This window comes from Oratosquilla oratoria, chromosome 7, assembly GCF_046742065.1.
Source record: "Oratosquilla oratoria isolate Oo_2021 chromosome 7, ASM4674206v1, whole genome shotgun sequence".
Taxonomy (NCBI): domain Eukaryota; kingdom Metazoa; phylum Arthropoda; class Malacostraca; order Stomatopoda; family Squillidae; genus Oratosquilla; species Oratosquilla oratoria.
The window spans coordinates 77,898,487-77,908,486 of record NC_134783.1 but is presented as its reverse complement, the minus strand read 5'-3'; positions in this window follow the sequence as shown (position 1 = coordinate 77,908,486).

The following is a 10,000-nucleotide window of genomic DNA, read 5'->3' as shown; positions in this document are numbered from 1 at the left end:
GCAGCAGGACATATGCAGAGGCCTTTTCTTCTTTTTCTTTTTTTATTTGTGGTTTCAAATCCATCGAGGACTCGATAACATGACGTCACTGCTTTCCGTTTTCTAATGCGATTTCTTTCCTTTTAGATGTTCCCGTGTTCTCCATTAGGGACCCGATATCCATTTATGAAAGTACTATTTTTGCCGTCTCCTCAGCTGCCACAACTGCAGCCGGCCTGGCTATATAAAAAAATTGCAATGTAGGCTTCTTTCATTGTAAGCATATTAAACTTTGGTTAGAAAAAGAAAAGATAAAAAACTCGACAGTTAAGTAATGTAGGGTTGTGCCTTTCACTGTGTGAATATTGAATTTAAAATTAAAAATATGTTTCATGGTTATGCAATGTAGGTTTGTGTCTCACTGTCTGAGTATGGAGTTTGGATTTTCAAAAAAGACAAAAGAATCCTATTCTATTCAGATTTATTTGAATGTTACATTTGTCTGTCTGTTGTTTTGTTTTACATTGTTTACATTATAGTTTGTAGATTTTTAATGTTCAGTTCTTCAAAATACAATTATTTGTTGTTGATACTTGCTCTTCGTTGATTTTTTATTTTTTATTACGATTTTTTTTAAGAGCAGAGTTATATTTTCGAGAGATTAGTCTAATCTTCATCAGTAATGGCTGGTGATTTAACTTATCTTGGAGAAGTATATGATTGTCAACGGATCACTTGTAACCCAATTTGTCTTTCAACTCTTAGGAACTTCTACAAAATCAACTTAAACATGTTTTACAAATAATTATAATATTACATTTTTTATCTATTTATTCTTATTTTATTCTATACTATTTATCTATTTAATTTAACTTTATTTTGTTTATTTAATTTTATTTTTTATTTGATTGATTGATTGATTGATTGATTGATTGATTGATTGATTGAATGATTGATTTATCTATTTATTTATTTATTTATTTATATATTTATTTATTTATTTTAGGTTATAAGTAGTCAAGGTATCGCATATAGTGCTTCTACCATCCTTTTTCATTATAAAAATATAAAATGCTGTAGCTCCATACTACTCCAATGGAACTTCTATTCCTGAATTAAATATTCCCCTTTATGTTTTTTAATTCCTTACTCGAGTTGTAGATTTATTCTCTCTTTTTCCAGATAGCTTTATTCAGCTGGTGAGAAAACTCTTAGACTGAAAAGGGATTAAAATGATTCCGATTAACACTTGAGTACTTTAACAGACGTAGGTTTATTATCTGCCGTCAAACGATTTGATTACTTGAGGGGACACCTGGGAACCTGTCTTGATTAAGATGTGAGCGTAAGGAGAGAGGTGCAATTGGAATGCTTTGGTGATGAGGCTGCCTGCAAGCAATGGTAGTAGTAGAGAAAATATTTTCATTTTCGAGATTTTTTTTCCCGTTGGTGAAATGACATTACTGTCATTACCATCAGCAGCAGTAAGAGCATCATCGTTATTATCATCATCATGATTATCCTCATTACCGCCATCATCGTAGTCGCCATCATCATCATCATCATCATCATCATCATCATCATCATCATCATCATCATCATCATCATCATCATCATCATCATCATCATCATCATCATCATCATCATCATCATCATCATCATCATCATCATCATCATCATCATCATCATCATCATCATCATCATCATCATCATCATCATCATCATCATCGTCGTCGTCGTCGTCGTCGTTATCATCATCATCATCATCATCATCATCATCATCATCATCATCATCATCATCATCATCATCATCATCATCATCATCATCATCATCATCATCATCATCATCATCATCATCATCATCATCATCATCCCTTGGGATGCCCAAACATAACCTGAGAAAGGAGGAAAGAGGTGGGGAACTAGGGTGAGGTTGAGGGAGGAGAAGGGAGAGGAAAATGGAAAATGTTTGGAGAATTATATTGTATAGCTGTTATATATTTTAAACAATTATTTTAGCTCGGTATTCGTAAACGAAACACCTCAGAATGAACTCCAAACTGAAAACTGTTAAAATTCTACGGTGAACTTACTACGGTAAATATAACAAAAGAAAAAATTAAAAGGTGTATAAAAAAATTCAAAGTTAATAAAACACCAGGGCCTGATGGTTGGCATTCAAGAATCTTAGAGGAAATGAAAGATGAGATTGTTCTTCCATTAGAAATTATTTTCAAGAAATCCATCATATCCAGAGATGTCCCAAGAGAATGGAAGCAAGCTAACGTTACTCCCATATTCGAAAAATGTTACATAAAGAAACCAAATAACTACAGGCTTCTAAGTTTGACTTCAATCGTAGAAAAAATAATGGAAACTATCATCAGAGATGCTATCGAACATCATTTAGAAAGTAACTGTTTGATGAATGATAGCCAGCATGGTTTCAGACGGAGTCGTTTTTGCGTGACTAACTCGAATTTTGCAACACAGTCATCTCGGATTATGACAAAGGAAACAATATAGATTTGATATATCTAGACTTTGAACAAGTTTTTGATACCGTCCCCCACGAAAGAACTTACTAAATTAGCTTCACACGGAATAAGTGGTAGCCTATTAAGTTGGACCAGTAATTGGTTGAATGATCGAAAACAGACAGTTGCTTTAAACGGAAAACTTCAAGATGAAAAAATTTACGAGTGGATTTCCTCAAGGTTCTGTTCTTGGGCCACTTCTATTCGTAGTGTATATAAATGATATAGATCACGGACTGAAATCTGTTGTTTAAAAATTTGCTGATGATACAAAACTGTGCGAAATGGCAATTGATCTCTTAAACCAATTAGATATTCAAGAAGATCTAGATAAATTACAACAATGGTCTGAAAAGTGGCTAATGAAATTTAACACAAGTAAATGAAAAGTAATGCACATAAGGTAAAAATAACAGTAAGTACGACTACAAGTTATTTGAAAATTCGTTAACAAAAGTAGATAGTGAAAAGAATCTCAGCTTAATTATCAGTAACGATCTCAAATCATCCAAGCAGTGTATTTCAGCCTCTGAGAAAGCAAATAAGATTCTAGGACTGGTTGCGCGATCTTTTGACTTCAAAAGTCAATCACTCATTAAGAAGCTATCGTTAGTTCGTCCACATTTGGAATATGCTGTTTCCGTATGGTCATTGAATCTCATTAACGACATTGACAGATTGGAAAAAGTACAAGGTCGAGCTACAAAACTGATCCCAAATATCAAAAATAAATCATACGAAATCGACTAAAACATATAAATCTGTTTCCCCTAAAAAAAGCGAAGGCTCAGAGGTGACTTGATACAGGTTTTTAAAATTCTAAAGGGAATTGATAACATCAAAAGTGACAAAATTTTCACACTGAATGAGAATCCGACAAGAAACAATGGTCTCAACCTGTCAGGGAATAGATTTAATTTGAAAGTGGGTAGAAACAGCTTCGCCAACCGTATAGTTAATGAATGGAACAAACTTCCTGCAGAGGCAGTGCAATACTCCAGTTCGAAGCTTTAAGATGCTGTAATGACCGTCATTTATTTTATAATATTTGTTAATTTGTTGTGTTATCATTTGTCTGTTTGTTTGTTATTTGCTTGATTCTCATTTATTATTATTTATATGTAAATTTATTATTATTTATATGTAAATTTATTATTATTTACTATTTACCTGTTTGTTTATCATATAACTACACCTATGCATTTATCTTATTTATTATCATTTACTTTGTTATATTTTTTATTTATTCATTTATTTATTTATTTATCATTATTATAATTTTTATGGACCAAAAGGTCTTCTGTCGTCATACTCCGCCTTTGTAATCCTTTGTAATCCTTTTAACTGTTACAAATTATTACTTCAGCAGAAAGTACCTTCTCTTATTTGCTGGTAAACGCCCTTTTTCAGACGAGCCTAAAGGAATGAACCAGCACAGTTGATTTTCTTTTACTTCAAAAGCCTTGAAATAAATATGAAAAAGAATGAAAGAAAAGAAACGGACACAAATAATCTCCTTTGAAATAGTAAAAAGAATATTCCGATTCTAAGTCAAGTGCCGATTTATATATATATATATATAAATATATATATATTTTTTTTTCATTCGTAACTTCATGTCATGCACCTACTCTAACTATATACCACGAACTTTTCCCCCCTTAAAAGGGAGGTAGCTAAGTCTAAGGCACGTACATACTCCCACCCTATCCACCCCCATCCACCACACTTTCCCAACCTCTCATCTTAGCTCCTCATAGATGACGGGTCATCCCTGGATTCCGCTCACTGCCCTGGGTCAGAAGCAATGTAGAGGAAGTGTGTTCCAGAACTTTTCCGTGGGTAACTCACGCAAAAAGGTAAATAAATGAATAAACATACAAATAATAAATGAATATGTAAGTAAATAAATGAATTAGTAAATAGATGTATAAATGAATAAATGAATTAATAAACAAAGAAATAAGTAGATAGATAAACCTATAAATTGATCAACAAATGAATAAATAAATAAATTAATTAATTAATAAGTTAACAAATAGATAATTAAACAAATAAATTATCATATATAAATAGATAGATTCATATATTGTAAAGGGAAATATGTCATTATCAAAGGAGACGGACAGGCATCCATTGGTTGTTGTAGGAGCTATGGAAGAATCACGACTGAATAAATGTATAAGTTTTTGCATCGAATTTTATATCTTATTCACTAAATTGCTGCCGCCTACTTCACCAAGATGATTACATTCCTGAGATGTCCTTATTTTTTTTCTCTGTAGCTCTCTGCGAGATTCATGAGATTTAATCCATTTTTCAAACCAAAGCCACTTCAAGCATATCCTTATAAGAAGATTTCAGCCCAAGACCTCTTCATATTGATTACCGTGGTGGAAAAGGAAAACGCATATTCATAAAAAAAAATCTGTTTTGGTAGAAAAGTTATTTCCCAAATCCCTTCATTCTCAAACAAAAATTTTCTAAGGAACACAGACATTTTCCCCGGTAGGACATATTACATTTTCTTTCTTTTTACAAAATTTCTTGAAGACATGCGATTGCCACTGCAAGTTAAGCGCTTCAGGGTCGAGTGCCATTCCCGTCTGTCCCTTCATTTCGGTGACTCACCGTCTCAGTTCAGAAATGGCGGACACCAAACTATTTTCTTCAGCTAATGTTAAGTCCTCAGGGTTGAACAGATCTTTTTCTGGTCAAAATCCTTTTCAAGCCAGTGTTCCTTCTTCTGAATAAAATTTCAAATTTTAGTTCGATCAGAACGCCTTTAGTGCGTCACCGTATTGAAGAGGTTCAAGATACGATTACTTTTAATCCTCTTGACGCAGTCCCGTTGAATATCTCATCTCCAGCGCGCTCTATGGCTCGTAGATGAAAGCTTAATGCATATATACATGTGTCATTTAATATTTACGTCTTAATACTAGCTGTCGTTTGACCATGTGTTAGGGTTTGTGTGTGAGTGTGTGTGTGTGTATGTGTGTGTGTGTGTGTGTGTGTGTGTGTGTGTGTGTGTGTGTGTGTGTGTGTGTGTGTGTGTGTGTGTGTGTGTGTGTGTGTGTGTGTGTGTGTGTGTGTGTGTGTGTTTGTGTGTTCATGTGTGTGTGTGTGTGTGTGTGTGTGTGTGTGTGTGTGTGTGTGTGTGTGTGTGTGTGTGTGTGTGTGTGTGTGTGTGTGTGTGTGTGTGGTTGTTTGTGTGTGTCTGTGTGTGTGTTTGTGTGTGTGTCTGTGTGTGTGTGTGTGTGTGTGTGTGTGTGTGTGTGTGTGTGTGTGTGTGTGTGTGTGTGTGTGTGTGTTTGTGTGTGTGTATGTGTGTGTGTGTGTGTGTGTGTGTGTGTGTGTGTGTGTGTGTGTGTGTGTGTGTGTGTGTGTGTGTGTGTGTGTGTGTGTGTGCGTCTTAACCTGATTGTGTTTGCCTAACTGTAGTATACAGGAGAGGAGTAACGCTCGTGGAGTTCTGTCTTCTACTCTTCCATTTTATCTGTGGCGTTCACATCACAAACGACTGCTTTGCCACACAGGCTGACAGCTATTTGGTTACTACAGCAACCCGCCTTCCCGGTCTCAGCTACAACTCTAACAGTCGCTATTGTTAGGGACGCACCGGGACGGCAGCCCGTCAGATCACGAGGCGATCGCTGATTGGCCGATAGGACTGCCGCGTGATCCCAGAGCTCGCTATATAAGCCCTGTCTCTCGCACAATAGAGTTAGGTGTATATATTATAAAAAACGTAGGTTTAAGTTACGCTTGACCAACCAAACACACACACATGCACATTCTTTTTCCGTTTTGTATGGGCATCATAGCCCCTCCCCCCCTTAGCAACTAACGCATGAATTACCTGCATGCCGGAATCCCGGCAACCTATCTATCTCTACCTTCCTTCCGTCATTTTTATCTCTTCTTCCTCTTTCCCCTCTCTCCCTCCGTGGTGCCACGATATTGTATTTTGTAATGTTAGTGTAATGCGGAGGCATTTCACCTCTCCCATAAGGGAAGGTCTTTGCTCTCACCACCGTAATAAAACAAAACTGATTAAGACACAAAGTCTTTCATTCTTCACCACCTTCGATCACTCGGCCATGTAAAGTGCCAAAACTCACGGGCCGACCTCGTCTTAGCAGCCCTCCCAGAGGAACTTTTCCCTCGCATATAGGAATGATTGGAAACCCAAGGTGACGCCGCCATCAAATACGAGGACCTGGAGATCTACCTACTTCAGCGTTTTAAGCCTTCACCAGCAGCGCGTGTGACGCAGCTCATCCAGCTCGCACGCCAACCCCTGGGCGACCAAAGACCCTCTGACGCCTTTCTCGAGATGAAGGCTCTAGCAAGATTCCTTCAGCAACCAACGGAACGCCTCGAAAGCTAGATCTACTTCGAGCACTATGGCTCCTACACATCCCCAAATCCATCCACGCTGCCTTTTCGAACGCGGAGGAAATGGAAGAAGACGATCTCCAACGTCAAGCAAATCACCTAGCATATGCTCTCACAGCTTTACCATACCGCATTAATCCCATGCCTTATCATTCCCACTTTCGTTCCAGAATACCAAAGTGGTCATCGCAGCAGCACACCGCCCACCATCACGTACTCGGCAATTACCTACACAACGATACCACGCCCCACAGCCACAGCCAGACCAGAAAAGGACCACAATGACATTCACAAACAAGCTCTGTTACTACCAGTGGCAGTGGCAGTGACAAAAAAAAAAAAAAAAAAAATATATATATATATATATATATATATATATATATATATATATATATATATATATATATATATATATACATATATATATATATCAACCCCTAACTTTCTTATCCTGCTACGGGCCTGCGCCTCTTGGTTGACACGGACGCCGCCAGCTCCCTTCTACCAGCCGCACGTTAGAGGCACCCCATGAAGCAGTTTCCAACGTCCAACTCATCGCAATCAACAGTACTTCGATATCAACATACGGCCGCCAACACCTCGAGATCAGAATCAGCGGGTACACTTTTGGATGGGACTTCATAGTAGCAGACATTACCCTCCCCTTCTAAGGGCAGATTTCCTTGCCTATTACCAGCTTCTCGTCAACGTCCCCAAATGTCAGTTGGTAGACGCAGACTCCCTCACCACCACACCCATCGCTGCCGCGCCCACCGAGTTCACCCTTCAGGAAGTCGAGGTGACAGACAGCTTTGCCCATCTCCGCAACGCCTACCCCGATGTCTTCAAGCCTGAATTCCAGCAACAACCATAGACCCCGGCGAAACATGGAATCTATCATCGCATAAAGACATCAGGCCCCTCAGTGTTCTCCAAAGTTTCGTCGCCTGGCTCCGGACAAGGTCGTCGTAGCAAAACAGACCTTCGCCGAACTCGAGTGTCTGGGTGTATGCCAGAAGCTGCCAAGTCCCTAGTCGTCACCACTTCACATCGTGACAAAGAAGGACGGCTCCCTCCGCCACTGCGGGGACTATAGGCGTATCAACAATAAAACAGAGACAGACCACTACCTATTGCCCAACATCGCCGACATCACATCTTTCCTCCACTGGACCTTCTGAAGGGGTAATACCAGGTCCCCAAGCACCCGAAGGACATCCCAAAGATTGCTGTAACCATGCCCTTGGGCACTTTCACATTCAATTACAGCTGTTTTGGCCTACGAAACTCTGGCGCCACCTTTCAACGAATGATGAACGGCATCCTAGGTGACTTACCTTTACGCGCCTGCTACATTGATAGCATTCTCATTTTCTCATCATCAAAAGAGGATCACCTCCATTATCTCTCCGGGGTCCTGTGCCGCCTTTAGCAGAACGGCCTGGTAGTACGTTACGACAAGTGCGTGTTCGGCGCCAGAGAGGTGGACTTCCCAGGACACCACCTCACTCATGCAGACGTGTCACCTCTACCAAACAAGGTGGCCACCATATGAGAATTCCCCACGCCGACCACAGTCAAGGCTCTCCAGAAATTTGTGGATATGGTCATTTAGTATTACCGGTTCCTGCCCGGGATCGCGGCAACCATGACACCACTGTATGAAGTTCTAGCAGGAAAACTCAAAGACCTTATGTGGGGCCCCCTCAAGCAGAGGCCTTCCAGAAAGCAAAAAAACGCCCTCGCCGGAGAAACCCTTCTTGCCTTTCCAATCCTCGGGAAGCCTCTCATCTTCACCACGAATGCCAGCAACATCGCCATTGGAGCCGTTCTGGATCAAGTCATCCACGGACGGCCACGACCTTTGAGATTCTTCAGCCGCAAGCTCCTCAAGACCGAAAGGAAATAATCTACCTTTGACAGAGAACTTCTCGCCATCCACCAAGCCGTCCAGTATTTCCGCCACTTCCTTGAAAACGGTGCAACATTCTCCATCCAGACCGACAACATGCCTTTAGTTCACGCCTTTATCATACAGGCGGTCGCCTGGTCGGCACGACGTTGATTTTAAATGCACCTTTCGACACCTGCTAGGCAAGAAAAACCCTATAGCCAACGCCCTCTTCAGAGTCAAGACAGACGCAATACAGCTGGGACTCGACTACGACTACCTCGCCAAGGAGCAACAACGGGATCCCGAAACACCAGCAATGAGAACATCGCCCACGGCCCTACGGTATAAGGACATACCCCTGCGCGATTCTAGCACCACCATCCTCTGCGACGTAAGCACCGGGCGTCCACGCCCATGGATACCAGCATCCCTTCACCGTCACACCTTCGACCTCATCCACGACCTTTCACATTCTTCACGACGAGCAACAGCACGGCTGATGTCACAAAATTTGTGAGGTACGGCATATCCCGCGACGCGGGGAACTGGGTCCAATCCTGCACATCCTGCCAGAAATCTAAAGTCCACTGACACACGGAGACGGGCCCTGGGCCCATTCACCAACCACAGAGACCTTTCGCTCACATCCACGGGACGTAATGGGCCCCTTCCTCCGTCAGCTGAAAACCGTTATCTCTTCACCATCATAGACCGCTCTACCAGATGGTCTGAAGCCATCCCAATTCCCGATGCCACTTCCACCTCTAACAGGAGCCCTGCTCTCCGGATGGATTTCCATATTTGACACTCCAAAACACATCACGTCCGACTGTGGCACCACCTTCACGTCGCAGTTATGGACATCCCTGGGACAGCTATTGGGGTCCTAAGTCCACCACACCACAGCCTACAACCAGGAGGCTAACGACATGGTGGAGTGGTTCCACAGAATCCACAAAGTGGCCTTGATGTCAGGCTGCCACAACGCGATCTGGGGCACACAGCTATCCTGGGTCCTCCTCGGCCTTCGTATTATTCTGAAAGAGGGCCTCGTCGTTTCCCCGGCCGATATGGTTTGCGGTGAACTCCTCATGGGGTACCCGGCGAATTCTTCCCTGACACCCCTACGAGCAACGACATCAGACTGCCTACGAAGTATCGTCAAAGAATTCGCCCTGTACAAACAAAC